The sequence below is a fragment of the Trichosurus vulpecula genome, chromosome 6 (genome assembly GCF_011100635.1).
Source record: "Trichosurus vulpecula isolate mTriVul1 chromosome 6, mTriVul1.pri, whole genome shotgun sequence".
Lineage (NCBI taxonomy): Eukaryota > Metazoa > Chordata > Mammalia > Diprotodontia > Phalangeridae > Trichosurus > Trichosurus vulpecula.
This window is the reverse complement of record NC_050578.1, coordinates 41,025,568-41,049,968: the sequence shown is the minus strand read 5'-3', so window position 1 is coordinate 41,049,968 and position 24,401 is coordinate 41,025,568.

Genomic DNA, 24,401 nt, shown 5'->3' with positions numbered 1-24,401 from the left:
GTGATATATATGGAATTTATCATATTCTGGTAGTGGGACATTAATATTTTCTATTATTGTTAAATTTCTCAACGTTTCTTCATATAAGACATTACATCATTCTTCTGTAAATTTTACTATAAAAGTATTTAGGGTTTCCATATTTCAAATTAATGTTAACTCATTTTGAAGAGAAACTTTTAGCATAAAATAATTTCCTTGATTAGTTCTCTCATTACCATTTTTAAACAAATCAACTTGTTCTGATATTATCAGTCATTCCCACTTTTCATGTATTAATAGAAGCATGACTATTTTTAGCATAATTTTTCCATTCAAATCTAAGCATGCATGTCTCTATAAGCAATATCTTGGATTTCATTCTTTACTCCACTCCCTAATCCTTTTAAAAATGTGTATACTTCAGCATAATTATACTTAATTACTATTATTGTTACATTCATTTTTCTACCATTCTCTGTGAAGTTATTATTCCATTTATTGGAATGTGACACTGTCTTTGCTATACTTATTATTACTATAATCAGCTCCAAACTTAATAAAAACACACTAACCAAACTTCTTTTATGATATCCTATTAATTATGTATATATCTTAATTCAGAACTTCCACTTTATCAATGATAAGTACTTCCCTATGGATTTGTCCAGTACCCTTCTCTACTTTTTTGTTTATCTGGAATAGCCTTCTGGAATAGTTTATCGCTTCACTATGAGAGTCTGATTGGTTTTTTTTGTTGTTTGTTTTTTTCCTTATTTCTATACTGATTTGTTGGGCTTTGCAAATGTTACTTGTTATTATGATCTCTATTATATGGCTTGAAGGCCTGCTGATATTTCCATAACAGTTTTAAAGTGGATATCTTTCTCTTCAGAATCCAGGTAATTGGCAAATATCCACAGTTTAACATACAAATGGTTTTCCTGTGTGAGTACCTCTGGGTTGGTGTTTCTCAATTTTGCACATGGAGATGATGGATACCATTTATATAATGCTTTAAGGTTTGCAAAACACAACAAGTTTTATCTCATTTTATCCTTACTAGGACCCTGGAAACTGGGTGCTATTATTATCCCCATCTTATAGATGAGGAAACTGAGTGACTTGCTAGTGATATAGCTAGTAAGTATCTGAGGCCAGGTCTTCCTAATTCCAAGTCTATCACTCAGCTTCACTGAGCCACTTAGTTGTCTTTTAAACTTTAATAGCTATAGTTTGTCTCATAATGTGTGGTTTGTGCTTACTATGACCAGTCAGGATGTACATAAGGATGTTTCCTTTTCAGAAATATTTACCTCCATACCTGGGATGAATAGGTATTGCGTGCTAGAGAATACATATATGTATCTTAGCAGGTCTCATACATAGGAGGGCTGCTAGCAGAGGTTCTTTCATCTGCTTTTCTAAGGAAAGCAACTTTAAGGAGTTTGCAATTTCACTTTAATCAAACATAAATGTATCATTCACTTAGTTTAGGGGGAAAAGTCAGCACCCTGAGCTTCAAAGAAAAGACAAACAGAAATTACAAGCAGAAATTGCATAAACAGAGCAAAATAACACAAATCAGCAGAGAAGCTTCTAGCTGTCTGTCCAAGACATTACATACATAGTAACCAGAGAGAGAAGCACCAACATCTGGATTTTTCAAAGCTACGGGGGGGATCCTTTTATGGCTATCCAGAGTCTCCACATCAACACTCTTCCAATGAGTGAGCCCCAACAAAATGCTAACCTCAGAGTATACACACACTTCCTCAGGGTCAGACCACTTCACACCTCTCAAGGGCTTTATACAGGCTGGAGGGATTCACATCTCTTGAGGGTTTCATACCTCTTATGACTGAATTAGCAAAAGGATGTGGGCCTTTCTACAAACAAAGGCAAGACTCCATCAAAGGCATTTCATTGCTTTAGTGCTGAGAAGCACTCCAAAACAAAAGACAACAAAGAGGCCTCAGTCTGTTGCATAGAATATCGTTCAACAAATTTGCCTCATTTGGACACTTTAAATCTTGTTTTGAGATTGTTTTCCCTTTGTTTCTTGTTTAGTTTGGAGGGGCCTTTGCCACCGAAAGCAAGACTTGAAATCAATAGAGGAAACTGACCAAATCTCTTTTTAAATTTTTCATTTATAGAACTCAGAGAAATAAATTTCAATTTATTTATTGTTATTATTATTATTATTATTATTTTGCAATGAGGGCCTCTGATTTTAGCCTGTAGCTTTCCAAGAGCTCCCTTCATTTCTGGCCTTCCTGGAGAAATCTGCTGTGACTTAGATTGACATCCCTTGAGTTGTCATACCTGTCTTTGTTTTTGCAGCTTGAAGGATGTTTTCCTTGGGTTGTAGTTCAACTATATTGTGTCTGGAAGAGTTAAGTTTTATGTTCCTGTGGGTCCTATAATTTATTTCTACTTATAAATTATTGCTTATTTCATGTAATTTATATAATGATGGGGCATTTCTTTGATAGATTTCTGGGAACACTGTGGCCTGATTCTTTTTTTCTCCATTTTCTGGGATGTCAGTAATCCTAACATTACTACATATTGGCTTATCCTCTATGTCTGTCACTCATATCTTTATGGCTTCCAATTTTCTCAAAGTATGAATTATTTTCTAAGGTTTTTCAACTGAATTTGTCTTGTATACAAATTTTGTTTTTAGCTGCAATGAGTCTGTCCCTGGTTTCTTTTATTGGTATTTCCAGGCTTTTTCTATTATAGTCTTTCCTTTAGTCACTTTTTTCATTACTTCCTTTTATCTTTTAAAGGATCTCAACAAATGTAATTCTTTTGGTGATTCTTCTGATACAAACAATTTACCTTAAAACATAAATGTAGTCTATAGCCCCCAAAACAAAAATGTCCATGGATTCCCCTAATGTGAATTGTAAATACTTTTAGCTAAAAAAGTTTAATTTCTAAACACTCTAATATCTTCAGTCTCTATACACATTCATGGACAATTTACAAATATTTATGTAAAATACGTAATTGTCCACAGATAATCTGTAAAAGGCCTTCAAACTCAGGATTCATGTTGGGACTAATATTTACCTATCGGCACTCTTTAGTGCACTTTTTGCCGATAGACCAGGAAGAAATTATAATCTAAACTGCAAAGCATGTAATAGAAAAATAAATAACAGAGAAAAGGGGTTGTATCCATGGCTCCATCTTGAAGGAGACCAGCTATGCCTTATTTCTTGCTGACTCTGCCCCTTGCTACCTTGATACCACCTATTAAGCCCATCTCTTCAACCATCGTCTGCTGATGCTCAACCCTCTGCTATTGCTTTACCCCTGTGAAGCTTCATACTTCTTCTCTGGCAAGCTTCACATTACAGACCTTTAATTCCATTGTTAAGGGGAGCTCTAAATGAGAAAATTCTTTCTACTAATGCAGTTCATTGCTTGCTTTGAGATCTGTGGTCTAAGAGAGTTGCTTGAGGCATTAACTTCATAAGAATCTTGAACATGAGTTATGGAGCCAGTATGTGTCAGAGATGGAATTTGAATAGGGTCTTTCTGTCAACAACCATCTATCCACTATGCTATGCTTCCACTCACATTTAATTCTAATTATTCCAAAACAAAATTGTTATATTTAATAGTTGTTAAGGCAATCAGACTTTTCCATTTTGGGATGCTAAGACTATCAAGTCTCCCCTTTGTTTGAATTGGTGGGAAACCTTTTTCTATCTTTGTTTTGGATTATTTCTCAGCTATTATTCAGAACTGAGGCAATCAGGAGGTAATGACTTGTATGTGATGTTATACTGGGGATGGGGAACTGTCACATACCCAGCCTGAGTGAGGTCAGAGCCCTCAGGGCTCCAAACAGGATATAATTGAGGGGAGCTTGGTGTTTGACTTTTGGGGCTCACTCCTTGAAGGAGTGTTGAGACTCTGGGCAAGCCATTGTAACTGCCCCCTGGCTTTGATAACCCAGACAGATATTAGTGTTTCTCTGTTAACTATGAATTGTGATTTGAATCAGACAAGGTCTGTCTGTTGATGCTTGTAATTTCTGTTTGTATTTTTCTTGAAGTTCAGGGGGCTCATCTTTTTCCCCGGAACTAAGTGATTGATATATGTGATGAGGGCACAGTCTCTGGGAACCCCCTTGGATCTGGAATACAGTCTCTGGGAGCCCCCTTGAACTGTCCTTGAATCTTCCAACTGGATCTGGCCTTCCCCTAAGGTCACAAGCCTCACATTATCATTAGGCCCAAATCTCTACCTAGCCTCACCCTTTATTGTCCAGCTACTTCCCCACCCTTGACATATCAGTATCCATGCCTTCAGCTACTTCCCATCCTTAATTCCATTCTCTAGGTTCCTGGACTCTGACCCCACCTTATCCTCCTTAGACTTCCCCTCCAGACCCTCCCTAAACGGCTCCTCTAGTCACCCCAGACCACCCCTCAATCCCTCCTACAATCTTTGTGTATATAATCTCCATCTTGCCTCCATGAAGGTGATCAGATTTAATCTAATTCAATAGGTTGAATCTGGCCCACTTGTGGAAACAGGCATCACAAATTGGGGGATTTCTTAAGACAGCGCATTATGGTGAATCCCTAATAAACTTTATCTTTTTCCTTGGCTGAGAAGGCTTGAGTCTAATTCCTTCGGCAGGACCTGGCGTGTAGGTATTTCGGGGTCTCGAGCACCCCTAGAAACCTATGGTTCCCTTACAATCATCATTTACAATAACCTCTTCATATGTATGTTTAATTAAACTGAGATTTTTAACCCCTTAAAATTCCTTTCCTTAGAAAAGCAGATCAAAGAACCTGTGTTAGTGGCCTTCCGTCTGCTGGTTGTTGTTGGTTTTACACAGCCACAGTAGCTGCTAGCAAGGTTGTTGTTACAATAGTTATTGTCCAACATTTCAATAAATATTATTAAAAAGCACCATCAGACAGGTCAATCATTCCCTTTACAAGATGCAATAAATGATTATAATGGAATACTATATAATAGTATAATAATACTATAATGCTATAAGAAATGACAAGCAAGGTGCTTTGATTAAAACCTGGAAGGATTTACATGAACTGATGCAGACTGGAATGAACAGAACCAGGAGAACATTGTACACAGTAACAGTAATATTATATGAGTATCAACTGGAATGAATTAGCTATTCTCAACAATAGAGTGATCCAAAGCATTTCCAAGACTCATGATGAGAAATGCTATCTGCCTTCAGAGAAAGAACTGATGGAGTCTGAATGCAGATCATAGCATACTATTTTTCACTTTAATTTTTCTAATCTAATTTTTCTTCCATAACATGACTAATATGGAAATGTTTTGCATGATTACACATATGCAGATTATTCATCCCTATTGGACCTGTCAGTGTTCAGTTCCACTTAAAAATAGGCATTCTCACAGGAGCCATGTTAAACTTCTATTATGATTTACGAGCTCCACTGGTAATATCCAACTTTAACCTTGTATTTAGACCCTTTTTCGCCCTTAAGCTATCTATTCTATCTTATGTGGTTGCAGAATTCTGAAGTCTTATGCAATTCAATTTAATTAAATATTTATGAAGCCTTCTATGTATAACTCCTTGTCCTAGGTACTAGGTACATGAAAGTTTTAAAATAATAGACCTTATACTTTATAAGATTATAATTTAATTAAAGAGATAAGACAGACACTAATAAGTGTGAGACAAATGGAACAAGGCAAGAGCAAAAGAAATATTCAAACAAGCTTATTTAAGAGACTATGAGGAAGGATTATTTTCAGCTGTAGATGGATGGTGGTGATCATAAAAAGGATTCAAGAAAGAGATGGACCTTGAGAAAAGGCTTTTAAGAGACAGAGATTTCAAAAGGTAGAAATGAAGAAGGAATGTGTTCCAGGTATGGGATGTGTGTGAGGACGAATGTGTGGAGACTGGAGAACATAAAATGAGATGAGAGAACAGCTGGTAGTCTAGTTTATCAGTTTGACTAGAACTTAGTGTATGTGATAATTCAGTAAAGTGTTACACATGCTGAGTTTGAGGTTCTAATAGAAGAAGAGGTGGTCAACAGGAGGCTGGAGATACAGGGCTGGAGCTCAGGAAAGAGATGTGGAAGAGATCTCGTAAAACATGGCAGCAGATGAAATTGACAAACATATAGAGAACTGAATCAAATTTCTAAGAATACAAGTCATACAAGGCCAATTGATAAATAGTAAAGGGATATGAAAAGGTAGTTTTCAGATGAAGAAATAAAAGCTATGAATAGTAATATAAAAATACTCTAAATCACCATTGATTAGAGAAATGAAAATTAAAACAACTCTGAGATACTACCCCACAACTATCAGATGTGCAGAAAAGGAAAATAATAAATGTTGGAGGGGATGGGGGAAAACTGGAACACTAATGCACTATTGGTTGAGTTGTGAACTGATCCAACTATTTTAAAGAACAATTTGGAACTATGCCTAAAGGGCTATAAATCTGTGCATACCCTTGAACCCAGCAATACAACAACTAGGTCTTTATCCCAAAGAAATTTTTTAAAAAAGAAAGAAAAATAAAAAAGACCTATTTGTACAAAAATATTTATAGCAGCTCTTTTTGTGGTTGCAAAGGATTAGATTGAGAGGATACCCATCAATTGGGGAATGACTGAACAAGTTGTGGTATGTGATTATAATGGAATACTACAATATTGTAAAATACTGTAATAATGCCATGATGCTATAAGAAATGATGAATAAGATGCTTTCATTAAAAACTGGGTTAATTTACATGAACTATTGCAGAGCAAAGTGAGCAAAACCAGGAGAACATTGTACAGAATAACAGCAATATTATATGAGGACTAACTGGAATGACTTAGTTATTCTCAGCAATACAATGATCTAAGCCATTTCCAAAGGACTCATGATTTAAAATGCTATCTAGCTCCAGAGGAAGAACCAATAGAGTTTGAAAGCAGATCAAAGCACACTATTTTTCATTTTATTTTTTGGTATTTTTTATCTGTTTTCTTTCACTACATGACAAATATGGAAATGCTTTGTGTGATTACACATGTATAACCTGTAACAAATTACTTGCTATCTCAGGTAGGAAAAAGGGGAGGAGGGGGAGAAAATTTTGACCTCAATTTTTTTAAGTGTTAAAATTACTTTACATGTCATTGGAAAAAATAAAATATTGTTCAAATTAAAAAAAAAAGTAGATGTGCATGCTGAACCTACTCAACTTATCCTCTTGAAAGTCCCTCAGCTCTTATTTGGCTTGGCTTTATTTTCTGTCTCTGTTTCTATCTGTCTTTCTCTCATTTTCAATCGGTCTTCAAGCCTTATTGACAATTATATTCTATGTCCTAGAGAAGTCAGAGTGAAAAGAGAATCTAGAAGTTGGATACAAAGGAAACTTCAAAGCTTAAATCTTTAAGATTTGGAAACTGATTAAACATGTGGAGTGAGGGGAAGGAAGAGGTGAGAGAGAGGCTTCACAGGCATCAGAGAGATGGGGAGGTTTTGGTGCCTTGCATGAAATAAGGAAACCAGAAGGAGGAGAAGGTTTAAAGTGGAAAGATTAGGTCAATTAGAGGTATGTTGATTTTTTGGTATTGCCCAGAAATATGCATGAAACTGATAGGCAGTTGGATACACACATTTCAAGCATAGAATATATAATTCTATGTAGTCAGGACCTGAAGAAATGGTTTCAGAATAATCTGTGCAGATGGAAGTGTCAGAGGAAATGAATTTGCCACAGAGAGTAAGGAAGAGGATGAAGAGCAAACATTGTGGGAACAATGGCGATGAGCAACCAGTAACGGAAACAGAGGAGTACCCCAAGAGCGAGGATTACCAAGATAGTGTGGTACCTCTGAAACCAAAGGAGGAGTGAAGGAGTCAATGAATGGAAAAGTCATTTGTTAAGCGCTCACAATATGTTAAGTGCTATAGATGAAAACAGACAATCTCTGTTCTCAAAAAGCTGAGATTTTAATAGGGGGTGAAAATGCATATAAAAGGTTTCAGCTATAAATTGGACTGAAATGCCCAGTGGTCTTCAGGGTATAGTAGCAAAGCACATGGCAACGTGAATTATTTAGTGTTGCTTCCACTGACAAAAAGGATTCTTTTTCTAAATATTTTTTTCAGTCATCCAGCATTTATTTTTTTCTCCTTCCTCTATCACCCCCCCCCCCAACTTTGAACAGAAGAATCCCACAAAACCCTTGTAACAAATAGTGTCAAACAAAATAAATTCTCACATAGGCCATATTCAAAAATGTGTGTCATATTCTGCATATTTAGTCCATCACTTCTCTCTCAGAAGGTGGATTACATTCTTCATTACCCATCTTCTGGAATCATTTCATTTATCAGATTTCATAAATCTTTCAGAAGTGTTTTTTTAATAATGTTTTTTTTAGAGTATAAATTATTCTCCTGGTTCTGCTCCATTCATTCTGCATCAGTTCATACAAGTCTAACCAGGCTTTTCTGAAACCATTCCTTAGAGTACAATAGTGATCACATTCATATATCACGGCTTGTTCAGCCATTCCCCACTTGATGGACAACACACACACACACACACACACACACACACACACACACACATACACACACACGCGCGTGCGCATACATGGTGTGTGTATGAAGCCCATGTTTATGTTTTTCTATTGAGTTATTAATGTGCAGTTGTTTCAGTCATGGCCAACTTTCATGACCCCATTTGGGGTTTTCTTAGCAAAGATACTAGAGTGGTTTGCTAATTCCTTCTCCAGGTCATTTTCAGATGAGGAAACTGAGACCAACAGGGCTAAGTAACTTGCCCAGGATCACACAGTAAGTGTCTGAGGCCAGATTTGAACTCAGGAAGATGAGTCTTCCAGACCCCAGGCCCAGCACTCTGTCCACTGTACCACCCAGCTGCCATGGTGTTCTTACCATCTGTAATATATTACTTCATGTTAGTTATCGTTTTCTTCACAGATTCTGTTTCTCCTCATAAGCACCTTGAGGTCAGGGACCATGATTAATATCTCTTTGGTTAGAAATTCAATAAAAGATGTTGACATCATTTCAGGCCCCATCTTCAGGAATTTCCCTCATCTCACAGTGACAATCTGAAATATGTTAAGTATCGAGATAAAGTGAAGCTTGAAGCAGAATGAACCCTGAAGGGCCCTTGAGTCAGAGAACCTGGAATCCAATCTCACCTCTGATGTTTGCTACCTGTGCTACCTCAGGTAAGTCACTTACCTCCCCATGCCTCTGTTTGCTCATCCGTACAATAAAGGAGTTGGGCTAGAAGGCCTCTGAAATCCTTTCCCTCTCTAGATTTACAATGATTGCTCTCCCCTGTGCAATGTTATCCTACTGAACTGTATCATGTTCATCTTGACTAATGCTGGCATTAAGACAAACTTTACACCTGGCTTTTACATAAACCAAAAAATACACTTTACCTGCCACAATAAGCAGAACACAACTACTTGGGGAGCTAGAGCTCAGCATTCAGGGGGCCTCTCACATCTAGAATGTTAATCATAGTGGGGTTTTTCCTGTCTTTTCTCCAAGCTTTCAGCAGACTTTTAATTCTCCTTGTCGAATATATTGCTAATCCTTGTCTAACTGGAGGAGGGAGAAAGAAGGAGAGAGGGGGTTCAGAGTGGAACAAGGAGTAACCCTTTGCAAATATTGTTTCCCTCTGTTTCTGAGTTTATCTGGGAAACTAGCGTACTCTGAAATCTAAGGAGATTTAGATTTTTCTCTGAATATTCCAAACACCAGCCGCTGTCAGCGGTTGGGGTATTAAAAGAGGGGTTGAAATGAATAGAAAATACCAATAAAGAAAAGGAAAACTGAAACTTTTTAAAGGATTATCCCAGGTGTGGTTTGGTTATTATTCTTTTGGTAACATCAGCCTCCCAGACCAGTTCTAGTTGCCAAATTTGTGCTGGTGGTACAATAGAAACAAGAGTTGAATTGTAAATTGAATTCACATGTAAGTAAACAGATCTGAAGGAAAGAAAGAGGGACACAAAGAGGAAGAAAGGGATAAGGAAAAAGAGAGGGATTGAAAGTAACAGACAAAAAAGAAAAAAAAATAGTAAGAGGGGGAGAAAAAAGAGAAGAGAAGAAAAAAGGCAGGGAAGGGGAGGGAAAAAGAAAAGGTAGGGGAAAGGAAAAGGGAAAGGAGAAGAAAGGGAAAGGGGAAGGGAAAGAAAAAGGGAAAAGGGATGAGAAAGGAAGGGAAAGGAAGGGAAGGGAAGAATAAGAGAACAATTTCTTAGATTTCATAAAATATTTCCTTTTGGGAGGCTGGAAAATTTCCTATTCCAATTATTCAGTGTCCGCCACTCTTTCTTGTTTCTTTTGGCTTTTCAAAATTCATCAGCAGACAAACATAACAGAAGCCTAGCATACTATGACTGTGAAAGGAAGGTAAGAAGAAAGAGGAAGGAAGAAAGAAAGAAAGAATAAAGAAGGAAGGAAGGAAGGAAGGAAGGAAGGAAGGAAGGAAGGAAGGAAGAAAGAAAGAAAGGAAGGAAGGAAGGAAGAAAGGAAGGAAAGGGAAGGGAAGGGAAGGGAAGGAAGGGAAGGGAGGGAGGAAGGAAGGGAGGGAGGAAGGAAGAGAAAGAAAGAAATGAAAGAAATAAAGAAAAGGTAAAAAGTTCACCCGTGAATTCTTTCACAGTTGTCTGTGCCCAATGGGAAGAGAATCTGGATTTGCCAGCAGAGGAAAAAGGATTATAAAATGACATTTTTAATTGCTAGTGTGATATGTTTCAGAGATACTAGAGTGAACAGGGAATGTAGTGAGTCCCATTTTAATCTCTTTGACAAAACCATGTCCACATCCTGGACCAGGGCACAAAACACAATGCCCACTTCCAAACCTTCTCTACATTCCTTTGAAAATCAACATTATACCTTGTGAGTATTATTATGTTGCCCATCCCCACCAGTAAACTCCAGTGGCTCCTTGCTCCTCTAGGATAGAACACAAAAGCCTCTGCTGGACATTAAAAGTCCTTTGCAATGTGGCTTCAACCTATCTTGTTTTTATTATACATCACTCTTTTTCATATACTCTATTACTCTACCAAAATGGGCTTTTTACTCACACATGATATTTTATCTCCTGCCTCTGTTCTTTGAACTGGTTCTTTTTCAGGGCTGGAATTTATCTTTTCCTCACTTCCACTTCTTAGAACCTCTATTTTCTTTGCAGACTTGGAACAGATGATACAGCTTCTTCATGAAGTCTTACCTAGCCGCACCCCTCCCATTTAGCTATAATCCCCACCCCCAAAAAGAGCATCTTGTATCAATTTTGTAAATGCTTAAATGTATGAAGGCACATATGTATGTACACACATGCCTTATATGCACATCGATTTTGTGAATATTCTTCTATACATGTATACACATAAACATGTATGAACATATATGTGCATAGATATATACTCTTATTTATGTGTATGTGTATATATGCATTTACAAAATTGTTATGTATGTGTGTATATACATCATATATCTATATTTTATCTATCCATTTATTGTATGTGTATGTATACCTATTTTCTACGTGGCTAAATCATAAGCACCTGGCTGGAAGGGTTTTTGTTTTTTAAATATCTACAATGGCACGTAGCATGTCCTTAATATATGCTTGTTGATTGGCTGGTTTGACTTTTTTCCATCCCTTAAATGGGATCATCTAAGACTCGATGTAGGCTAATTATCAGTTCTTGTAAATCAGTGATTGTCCTTACTTGTTAAGATGCTGGTTAAAGAAAAACATTCAAATATAGTAAGGTAGGCCACAACTTCCAGGGCAGGTTACTTTAATATGTCCCTGAACAGCCGCGGTTTTCTCTCATTGGCACAAATTTTGGTTACACAGAATTGTTTGTGCTTCCCGAATAGAATAATGCTTTTAGCTAGACTTTCGTTCAGAGTTGATTGCTCAAAGTAGATGCCAAGCAACTCTGGGGATGATGATTTGTGCTTCCCTCCAATTGCTTCTGGTTACAGAGATGTCCAAATAGCAGGGATAGCGGAGGGCACATACAGCTAACTTCTCAGAAGTAGCTCTAATCATTTGCTACAATAGATAAACAGGCACATTTGTATTCCTCTAATTAAATACAGGTCCACCATGAATCCCCTAGAAGCTAAGGATTTAGGGAAGTAAGTTGCCCTATCTACAGAATAAATTGACTCATCTTTCTTCTTAATTTTTCTCTCCTGTTTAATTGTTGTGGCCTCCATGCTCTATTCTTCCCTAACCTTGAACCCTCTCTAAATAAGGCCAAGTGTAATGATAGTCTTTGAAACTACTCTATTTTTTCCCTTTTGGAGCTTAAAAATTGGTAATCTCTTTTTAAGGGAGAAAATCAATTTAGAATGCAACGATAATTATAGTGCTAACTTAAATTTAGAGATTGCTTTTGATTTAAATCACTTTGCTACATCTCCATGATGTTAGTGGTACGTAGCATTATCATCCCCATTTTACAGATTAAGAAAATGAGGTTCTGAGGGATTGAATGACTTGCCCAGATGCCACACATGTCACAAGTGTTAGAGCTGGCACCTGAACTGCCCTCCTTGGACACCAAGGCCGTTCTTTCCCTTGCTTCACATTGTCTCACCAAAGCTAGTAGGAGGATGACTCTCAAAAAAATTAGAATTAGAAAAATACATTAGAATATGTAACTACTCAAATATAAAACTATATGGAGACAGTGAGGCAGCGCAGTAGATACCGGGCTAGACTTAGAGTGAGAAGGCTCTGAAATAAAATCCTTTCTCAGACGCTTTCTAAGTAGTTAACTCTGAGCAAGCCATTTAATTTCTCTTGGCCTCCGTCCTCTCATCTGTAAAATATAATAATATAATAATATCATCTACCCATGTCATAGGATTAAGGGTGCCAAATAGAAACATGCAAGGTGTTTTGCAAACCTTAAATCATGCTATCATCATCGTCTTATCTTTATCATTAGAAAATGAATAATGGGAAAACTTATGGTGGAAACAACACTGGTTCTGGAGGCATAATGCCTGGGTTCAAATGCTATATCTAGTACTACCTCTATGGCCTTGAGAAGGGCCCTTAGCTTTCCCGGGCTACAGTTTTGTCATTTTTAAATTGATGGGGCTGTTCTAAAAAGATCTCTGAGGTTACTTCTGAGCTCTAGCTCTATCATTTTATAAATAGTCTGAAAACCTTTAATTGCAATACTTAGTCAAATCAAAGAGCTGAAATGTTCTATTTATTCTAAAATATTATTCCCAAAATATACAATTATACATATATTAAATATTTCTCAATATCAGTTCCACCCTAATCTATTCATAATATTGTGATTTTGACAAAATAAATGAAAGATGCCTACAGATCTATCTTTTTAAATGACCTTATTTATAGAGAATCAATACATTACAAAAGATGTATGATTTTTTTTTATCTTCTTCTATACAGTGCCCTAGACCCACAGACTCAGATCAGATGATCAAGTAAAGGTTTTTGTGCTTAAGCATTGATAGGAAATCTGCCTTTAGGTTCATTGATTCCTTTCAGCTAAGAAATAGAGAAGTTGATTCACCTTGATCAATTATAATTACATTTTCAAAACAATTAAAAATTACTTCTTAATGTCTGTCTATGATGGAAAACCAGGTTCTGTTGCAGAAGGATATTTATAATTGGCTATTGGTGAACTGTCTTCTGATGTTAAAAATGCCTACCATTGGCTATTGGTAAACTACGTTCTTTTTTCCTTCCTTTACTTTGCATGCAGTATCGTTCTGTCTTCTGATATGATGGTTTTCTTTAAAACGGGGGTTCTTAAATCTTTTTTTTTGGTCACAGACCCTTTTGCAGCCTTATGAAGCCTATAGATGTGCCCCTTCTAAGAATAATGAAAATCATCTACATTCATAATTGAATGCAAGTAAATTTCAGTTAGAGATTAGGGAAAATAAAGATGTATTTTCCCACTCAACTTCATAGAATCCCCAAAATCTATCCATGTTTTAATCTATCCATAAGAATCCCTGTTTTAATGTAATAGGGTAAAGCAATGCAAGTTTATTTTGTAAGATTCTACAGCAGTGCTCTCTGTGCAGCTAGATACAGTAAAGCAATTTATGTCTTTCATTCTCTATTACAAGATAAGGTTATTCTGTCTTTTAATTTTTATCCATTCCATTACATTTCTTTAGGTTCCAGTTGCCATCAGATAGGTGTGAACTCACACCACAGAAACACAAATAAGTAACTATAAATGATATGCTATAAGATGCTGCAAATACATCTTTTTCTATTACAACAAAGATATCCTCTTGGGCTCAGCCTACACCCAAACTCACCCCTCTTGAGGATGGTGCACCAGTGATGCTTTATTTCTCTCACACTCTTCCAAGTCAGAATCGGTGTTCAAAAGGATGTACTTTTCCTGCTTGTCTGCTTCCATTATTTTCATCTTGGGAAGCCTGAGCTGCAATAGTTTCAAGGAAAAGCTGCTAAATTCCACCTTACTTTTCAATGGGTGAATCATAAATTTGAGTTACCTACTCTTTGCTCCTACACAATATTTGAGCCGCACCTTGAGGGCAGATGCCTTCTCACCTGGAGTTCTCAGATTGACACTGTGTTGATCCTGCTGAAATGCCCCGAGGAATGGTTGGGCTACCTCCTAACTGTCTTGCCAAGTAATTTATTCTGTTTTCAGGTTAGGTTTCCAGCTCCACCCTCAAGGGACATCTGAGCAGGGAGCAAGTCAGACAAAACAAAGAATGCTTTTTCTTTGGGATTTGAAGCTAGAGGGTCAGGGAGGGAGGAAAAGGAGCAAGGTAGGAAGGTCTAAATGGTTTACCATCCATGTTATGATTTTATATCAAGATGCTTGGGAAAAGCAACACCAGAGCATGAAAAATAATGTTTCATTAGTGATTGCAGGTTGAGATTTTATGTCTTATTGGGCAGGCTATTGAGATCAAGTTTAGAATAATGCCACACCTGATTTGTTTCATTGCTACTCAGGCTGAAGGAATTCTGGCATTGGGAATTGTGCCCTCCAGTGCCATTGAGAAGTATCACATTAACATCTTGTGGGCAACTTCAGATGAGTGAGTAGGAGTGCAAATAAGGGTGAAGTGGGGTAAGATTTTAAAGAATGAACCCTGTTCATTGTTGTAGATTGGAGACAGAGATCATAAGATTTTAAAAAGACTGAAGAACTGGGAGACCAAAATATTCAAAAGGGGCAGAATTTGGGATGGGAAAGACTATAAACCAGGTGCTAAAATTATTGTGAAGGAGAGTAATTTAGAGATCAATTATGACAACAACAAGGATCGGGAGAGCATGGAGTAATTTTTATAGGAAGAGAAGAATTTCTTAAGTGGCAATGGCAAAGGGAGGGTCTGAGAGGGACAATGGGGAGCCAGGAGCCAGGGGAGCCAACCCTTCCTCTTGGCTCTGTGTGTCAAGGATCATAAGAAGATTAGGTAATCTTTGAGGGGGTGGTGACAGCCAAAAATGTCTTTAGGAGAAATGTAGAATGTAGAAATGTAGGGTTTAGTAAGTACCAAAAAGATGGAAAGAATGTTGGAGGAAACGATCTAGGGTGTTAGTGAATTTGTGAGCAACAGAGAACTTCAGAGGCTCAGCGTTTGCTAGTGGCCCAAGTTTCCTCAATAGAGATGTTTGTCTGTGATGATCTAGGATTTTCCTGCCAGGACAAATTGATTAATTTTTTTGGTACCTTTTAGAGTTTGTGAGCTAAAAGGGCTCATGAAGATTACTATACTCTCTGTGTTCTCCTACCTTTCGGACCATTTGTTCCTGATCATTGTATTCATTGTAGTTCCTAGAGCTTTTTAACTTTTTTGTCTTTGCCATGTTGTTATTGCATAAGTTGTTTTCCTGGTTCTACTCATTCCATTCTTCATCAGTTTATAAAAATGGGGTGTATGAAATATGCAGGGAGGACTAGCACCTCTGATGTGAGGGTTTGCTGAGCCCTTTTCAGGGCTGCTCATCCACTTTTAGTATCTACCTGCCACCCGACTCTCACCTGTGGCTCCAAGATGCTGTAGCATTCACAGTGGTCACACCTTATCTTAGCAAACGGGCTAAATCAGTTTGAGTGTAACCAACAGGCCTCAAACCCATTGATGAGTTGGGGGAATGTCTATCCCAAGCATGTGAAGACTTCTCGCATAATGGGTAGATGGGAACAATTTCTTTCAATGGCCATGAAGACAGCTGAAGCAGGTACTACGGAGCACTGAGAGCTCGTTCAGATATCAAAGACACCAAGATCATCCATTGTATCTTGGGCCATCTCCAGTTATCTTGGCTTTTGTCTTGCCACTAGACTTTGATGATTTTGAAAGACAGAGTGAGGCTGATAACTTGTGCAACTCTGCCTTGAATCCAATTCACACACAAGTCATCACCCTGTGATGTCATTGATCCTCTTCAAAAACAAAGGATGAGTGACAACAGTTTACAAAAGTCCTAGAAACTGTTCATTTAAATAATACTGATATTATGATACAAACTGTTCTTAACAAATGGTTCTGCTTATTTCCCTCTGCATGCTTTCATACAAGTCATTTTGAAATGATCTATTTCCTTATTTCTTATAGCACAATAGTATTATCCATCATTCATAGACCACATTGTAGTCAGCCATTCTTCAACTGATGGACATACCCTTGGTTTCTAGTATTTTGCCACCACAAAAAGGGCTTTTATAAATATTTTTTTATAAATAAAGGACCTTCTGTTTCACTTACCACAGTTGGCTGCCAATTCTTATTCAATCTACAATATTTCTCATTTCTTTCCCCTCCTATATGCTCATGTTTTCATAAATGAGAATTCAAGCTCACAATATTTTCTTCCACCTGGTCTACTTTAATAATCACCTGGCTGGTCTCCTTGCTCCCAGTCTTTCTCTACTCCAATTCATACTTCTTTTAGATCCCAAAGCAATTTTGCTGATCTGGATGCTTGTCTATGTCACTTCTCTGCTTAAAAGCCTTCAGTAATTTCCCATTGTCTGTAGGACAGGATAATAAACTCTGTAGTTTGGCATATAGTTCCATGTACCATCTGGCCCTAGTTTACCTTTTCAAATTTATCTCAATCATCTCTCTTTCACACATTACTTTCCAAGAAACAGAATTTTCTCCAATCTGTCCCTACCATTTCCTAGTCCCCATCCGTTGTTGTCTTTCCTTATTAGAAAGAAAGCTCCATGGAGTATAACTAATATGGCAAATTTAGCAGGAAGCAGCATAGCAACTTCCTCCTCCCAACCAAAACTCCTCCAAATAGATCTAGAAAATATACCAGACTGAATCATGATGGGGAAATTTAAAAAAAAAAAGTAGCAGTGAGTCATTTTGTTGTTTTTTTTTTTTCCAGCCCAGGTCAGCATATGAAAAGAGATAGATAAAACTGTGGACGTGTTCCTGGTCTGGCCAGAAGTGCCTGAATGCAGATCACTCCTGTGACCAGGGAGAGGCTGTATCAGGGTGAGAGGACATTCTGGGTGCATAGTGGTTCACAGCAAGATCAAAGCATAGGTGCCAAATCCAACTTTGTCATTCACTACCCACTTCTGGGTTACAGAAAGGGAACTGTATGTTCCAAAGTAGACAGCAACTGTAGGCCCCAGGCTGAAGAGAATAAATTCAGAAACAAACAACAATTGTGTAACTCTAACTTTAGGAGCAGAGAAAAGTCTTCAATCAGACTTTTTTGAGAGCTTTGAAAGCCTGAGCTGTCTGTGAGATCCTAGAATAACATAACATGTAATACCCTAAGAAAGCAGTAGCAGGACTGACCCAGACCTTTCCTGAAGAAGTGCACAGACTCCAGCCCTGACATTAAGTTCAGAGTGAGGAAACAGGTTGGAAAAATGAGCAAAGAAAAAGAATCTCATCATAAAAAGTCAATTATGTTGACAGTGGCATTAAAGACAGATCTAGAAGTAGAGAGTGACTTCATCTACAAGCCAAGCCTCAAGGAAAATTCAACTTGGGCACAAAGGCAACTTGAATTCTTAGAATAGTTGAAATAAGAGTTTAAATGTTTTCATAAATGAAATGAGAGCTCTAGAGAAAAAATGGAAAAGAAATGAGAATTATAAAAGAAAATTGGGAGGGAAATTAATGGCTTACCACAAAATATATAAAATCTTGACCAAGCATCAAACTCCATGAAAATGAGAACAGATCAAGGAGAAACCAATGACTTCATGAAACAAGAAGTATTTTAAAAAGTCAAAAAGCTAAAAAAAAGTAGGAGTGTAAAGAATCACATAGCAAAAACAATTGACTTAGAAAACAGAGAGAGGAAAAAAAGTTAAGAATCATTTTACTACCTAAAAGCCATGAACAAAAAAGAGACCTAGACATCCTATTTCAAGACATCTTAAAAAATGTGCAGATCTTTTAGGACCTGTATTAGCAAGGCAATAAACACAATATCAATGATAATTGCGAATACGCCTATGTAAATTCTGTATTGCAAAATATGAGAAACTCTCCACATAGAAGGTAGAAGTAAAAGATTTATTCAGATACCAGATAACCAAATCCCATAACCAATAAGTGCAACCCATCCAAGCAGCAAGAAACTCCCAAAACCAGTAAGCCTACTTTATCATAACAGCAAGGAACTTAAAACACATTATCACAGCATGGAGCCTCGCCATCCCATAATCTTCTGCCCCCCTGTTGGGGCCTTCCCACAAACACACTCACAGCATAGCCAGCAAGTCCACTCTCTCCCTCAGCTCTAACTGCTCTCTCTCATTTCCTGTGACACACTTTCCTTTTCCTCTCAGCAAGCTCCTCCCACCACATATAACTTAGGCTACCTAAGATGTAAGCAGGTCACATGGCCTATTAATGGGTGGGAAAGATCTTCAAATCTAAATTGTCATTACAAAACCCAAGGGCAAAGTGGAAATAGAAAGAATACATTGGTTACCTTTTGAGTGAAACCACAAAATAAAAACTCCAAGAAACATCATACTCAAAAGACCTTCCAAGTCAAAGAAGAAAATATTCTAAATGGCCAGAAAGAAAGAATTCAATTGTCAAGGAGCCATAGCCAAAATCACATATAATTTAACAGCCACTACCATAAAGAAATGGAGATGTTGGAATACAATATTCCAGAAAGCAAATAACGTGGGCTTACGGCCTAGAAAAACATACCCAGTAAAACTAGGCATAAACCTACAAGGGTAAAAATGAATCTTTAATGAAATAAAAGATTTCAAACAAAGAAACAAACAAAGCAAAACTAGAACTGTGTAGAAACTCTAAGGTTCTAACACAGGAGTTTAGAGAAACATAAAAAGGCAAAGATGAATGAACAATAATAAAGCACTAAATAAAGATAAACTGCTTAATTCCAATGTGGGGAGAGGATATGTGTATCTGTTCTGATCCCTATCATCATTAGAGGTCATAGAAGGAGTCCAATTAGATAAAGCCTGGGAGTGGTTCTGTTATATGATGTTAAGATGATCTTAAGAGAAGAATGGAAAGAGAGGGGAAGAGAAGTATACCAGGGGGAGAGGGGAAAGGAAGGTTAAGGAAAGTTATCTTACCTCATGTGCAAGTAGACATCTATAGAAAAAAAGGAGGGGTGAGGGAGAGAGTGGCTGATATGTGAACTTCACTTTCATCTGAATTGATCAAAGGAGGGAAGAATACATACACACACACACACACACACACACACACACACACACACGCAGTTGGGTACAGAAATACATTTCACCCAATAGGGAAAAAGGGAAAAGGGAATAGGGAGAATTAGAAGGATGGTAAGTTTTTGAAAAAGCGAATAGTCTTGAGCAAAACACACTCTAAGTTTGTTCAAAAATATTTAAGGCTCTTTCTTTTGGTAGCAAAGAATAGGAATCTGAGGGAATACCCATGAATTGGGGAATGGCTAAATAACATATAGTATATAAATATGATGGGATACTACTATAGCATATAAGAAATTATGAAGAGGAGAGCTTCAGAAAAACCTGGGAAGATTTATATGAACCAATGCAGAGTGAAGTGAACAGAAACAGGAGAACAATTTATATAATGAAGACAATAAGGTAAATACAAGCAACTTTGAAAGATTTAGGGACTCTGATCAACATAATGGTCAAATTTAATTCCATAGGAATAATGATGAAACGTCATGCACTTATTGATAGAGAAGTGAAGAACTTGGAGTACAAAATGAGACATGTTTTTTTTTACATGATCAATGTGGAATTTGTTTTATTTGAGTATACATGTTTTTAATAAAGGTTTTATTTTTCTTTCATTTTCATTTGTGGGTAGGGGGTTGGGATGGGAGGAAAAAAGACAGATTTTTGCTGGTTGAGAAAGATGGAATTTTAAAAATTAAAAAATGCTGAACATATTGAGAGTAGAGACCATATTGTTTTCTTGTTTTTGTTTCTGTGGTGCTCAACATGATGCCTGGTACGTGGTAAGTATTTAATAATTGCTTCTTCTGTTCTAATACCTAATCTCTCCTTTATTCATCTAGATTTCTTTTTTTAACCTATTGCTTTAATTTTTCTAGGTTTCCTTGTACTTTTTAGGACCAGGCTCTGAGGAGTAGTTGTGGAATTATTTTCTTTTGAGCATATTTCTTAGGTGCCTCTCGATTCATAATATTTCTTCATTGAGCTTTTTTCTGTTTACTCATATCTTAGCCTCAGTTCCTGGTTTATAATTTTGTGCTAAGGTCAGTCTCTGTCACCCCCCATAACTTTTGAATGGGATAGTCAATTCAATTCAATAAACATTAATTAATACCTACTATGCTCCAGGCACCATGCTAAGTTCTGGGGATACAAGAAGAGGCAAAAGACAGTTCCTGCCCTCCAGGAACCTGCAGTCTAGTAATCATGACCTGTTTGGTGCTCTCCTCAATCTTCAGAGCTCCTGTCACTGGGTTTCACCTTTTAGGTCTACATTCAGACTGTTAGCAGGCTTCAGATCCTCTAAGAACAGCCCCAGTCAATGTTGGGGCATCAGACCTCCCTTCATCATTGCTGGTTCAAGCAGCGTGGGCTTTCAACATCCCTGGAATGTCTTAGTCAGAAAATGCTTTCAGTGGGCTTTGGGGCCCACTGAAATCTTCCTCATCAGAATGAGATGAGCTTCCCTCTTCCTTCTGCAGTGTGCCCAATCAATGTTGAGAGTTCCCGATCTCCATGAAGAACCTCTTATCAGAGTGCTCAGAATGGCTTCTGTGGAAGATCTACTTAAGATCTCAATGACCACAGGCTTCTGATTATCTTTTTATGAAATCCTGGGCTGCATAGAAGAGCTTACCATTATTTTTCTTTACAGTAATTATTAATGATTTAATCTAGTGACACTTTTAGATCTTTTGTGGGAGTATATTGAGATTGGTCTGGCCACTCTGGGAATTTTCACACCACACCATCTTAACCAGATGTTCAGGGTATTATATCATTTAAGATACCAGAGGGCACACCAAACTTGGACTATACTGGTCCAAACAAACTGAACATGTACAGATGCGTCTCTCAGCCTCTAGACTTTCCTTAATACTCTCTGCTTAAAAAATAATTAATTTAAAGAAAATCACAACCTTCTGCAATGATTTAAGCCTTGATCTACTTGAGGCTCCTTGAATTATGTCTTTACTCAGCATAGCCTGAGAGAATTGAATCACTCAATACATAGATAAAATGATTGCTTTTAAACAGACCTATGATTTCCCATAATTTCATTGGCAGAGGGCCTTCCTGGGGAGAAATGCTCTGTACCAATGAAAATGGGCAATTTCTCTATAACTTATAATATTAGAGAATTTTCTAGGGTCATTAAGAGGTTAAATTTACTTGAGGGCTGACAGCCCATATTTATCAGTGGTGCAACTTAAACCTAGGATTTTCTGACTCCAAGATCAGTCGGTATCACATGTTACCTGTCAAATGCAATTTCCTATCAGGAAATCAAAATCAAAAGCAACATGTAACAGCAATAAAATCCAAAGTGTCTTGAGCGGTCCCAGCTTCTTTTCCCATAGGAGAAGATGAATCTCTGATGTTCTACCTTTTATAATAGCTGGAACTTATGTAGTGCTTTAAAGTTTGCAAAACACTTTATAAATAAGATCTCATTTTATCCTTACAACAACCCTGGGAGCTAGGTGCTGTTACTATTCTGATTTTGCAGGTGAAGGAACTGAGGCAAACAGGGTCAAGTAGCGACTTCTGAGGCAAAATTCAAGCTTAAAAAACTTTTTTTTTGGAGGAGGGAAGAGGCAGGACAATTGGGGTTAAGTGACTTGCCCAAGGTCACAGAGCTAGTATGTCAAGTGTCTGAGGTCACATTTGAACTCAGGTCCTCCTAACTCCAGGGCCAGTGCTCTACTCACTGCGCCACCTAGGTGCCCCTAGCTGAGATCTAACACCAAATTCAGTGCTTTATCTCCTGTACCACCTAGCTGCTTAGAGTGTCCTCTTTTCTGCGCCTGGGCCTTTTTCCTTACAGCTAGGAAAGCCAACTCTGAAAGCTTTTTTGTACTAAAGTACTCAGCATTCCATGAGTTCACCATGATCTAACTCTCCTTCTTTCCTTCTTTTCTGTTTACTTCTTATTTCATGATCTCTTATTCTAACTCGTGTGCGTTGCTTCCTTTGAGACCACCTGGTGAAACCAGCACTAGAACTTGTGCAGTCTCCTCTGAGGAAACACCACCCTTCTAGGGGCACTCCTTCTCTGCATCTCTTCTCATTTTCACTGTATCTGGGGCCATCTCCTGATCTATATCTCGCCACTGGATGGCTCTGGAGGTCAGAGTGAGGCTGGTGACTTTGCACAGCCCTCCCTCACTTAAATCCAATTCATTTTCAGGTCACAGCATCACCTTGCTGATGTCATTGGTTCTCTTCAAGAATGAAGGATGAACAATAATCTCATTGTGAAGCAGGTGAACACTGAATGTGCATATATCTGTCTGTCTGTTCTTTGATGGCAGGGACTCTTCTTTTGCTTCTTTTTGTATCTCCGGTGTTTAGCATAGTGTCTGGAATATAGTAGGCACTGAATAAATGTTTATTGATTGATTGAAATGGGGTTTAAGTGGCCATGGAACAGATGCTGGGAAAGGGAGAGCATTTATATAGTGCCTACTATTTGCAGGAACTGTGCTAAGCATTTTACAAATATAATCTCATTTGATCTTAACAACAGCCCTGAAAGGTAGATGCTGCTATTATCTTACTCAACAGTGGAGGAAATTGAGGCAAAAGGGGTTAAATGACTTTCACATGGTCACATAGCTAGTAAGTGTCTGAAGTGGGATTTGAACTCATATCTTCTTGATTTCAGAACCATCCTTTATCCACTGCACCACCTACTTGCTGGGAAGGGCCTGGGAAAATCTGGACCTGGGAGTCCAAACCGACCTGCAGGGTTGAGCAACAAAGCTTGGGAAAAAGTTCCTCCAAAGGCCCTGTGGCCTCTAGAATCAGATACAAAATCCCCCGCTTGGCTTTTAAAGTCCATTATAACCTGCCCTTTCTTAACTTTCCAGTGTTCTTACGTAATTGTACTCCACGTACTCTGCAATCCAGAGATGCGGGGCTCCTTGCTGTTCCTCTCTCCCTCTCTAGACATTTTCATTGACTTTCTCTCGTGCCTGGGACCTCTTAGTCAATCAAGTCTCAAGGAGGGTTTCAATACCTTTAAAGGAAAAAACAATTCAAGCTTGCATGGGAGGGGTTGGAGTGGTAGGTTAGTGCCTAGTGAATGATGCAAAAAAAGCATCAATAAAACCTATTTTTAAACAAAAATACATATAAAAGTGCAGGAGGCAGCCAACACCAATTTGTTGTATACAACACATATACACACATATAGATACATAAAACTTCTACAGATCCACATGTCATATTGTATATAGACATGTATATGCATCTTTGTATGTATTTTAAGTAATATACATAATTGAAGTTCTCAATTTCTTAGGATCATAGAATCATTGATTTGGACCTGGAAAGAAACTTAGAAGCAATCTAAGCCAATCCCTTCGTTTTACAGATGAGGAAAAAGTGGCCTAGACAGGTAAAGTGATTTGCCTAAGCTGATAAAAGACTTAACTGTCTGGGCTAGGATTCAAATCCAGTTCCTCAGGCTTCAAAGTTAATTCTCTTTCCATCGTGCCACAGTGCTTTCTCTTGTTTTTTCTTGTTTTTTTGTGTATTTAAATGTGTCTTTGTTGATGATTATTGAATTTAGAATAATAAATGAAATTTAATAATATTAACAAGAAATAAACAAAACATAATATATATGTTTATATACAC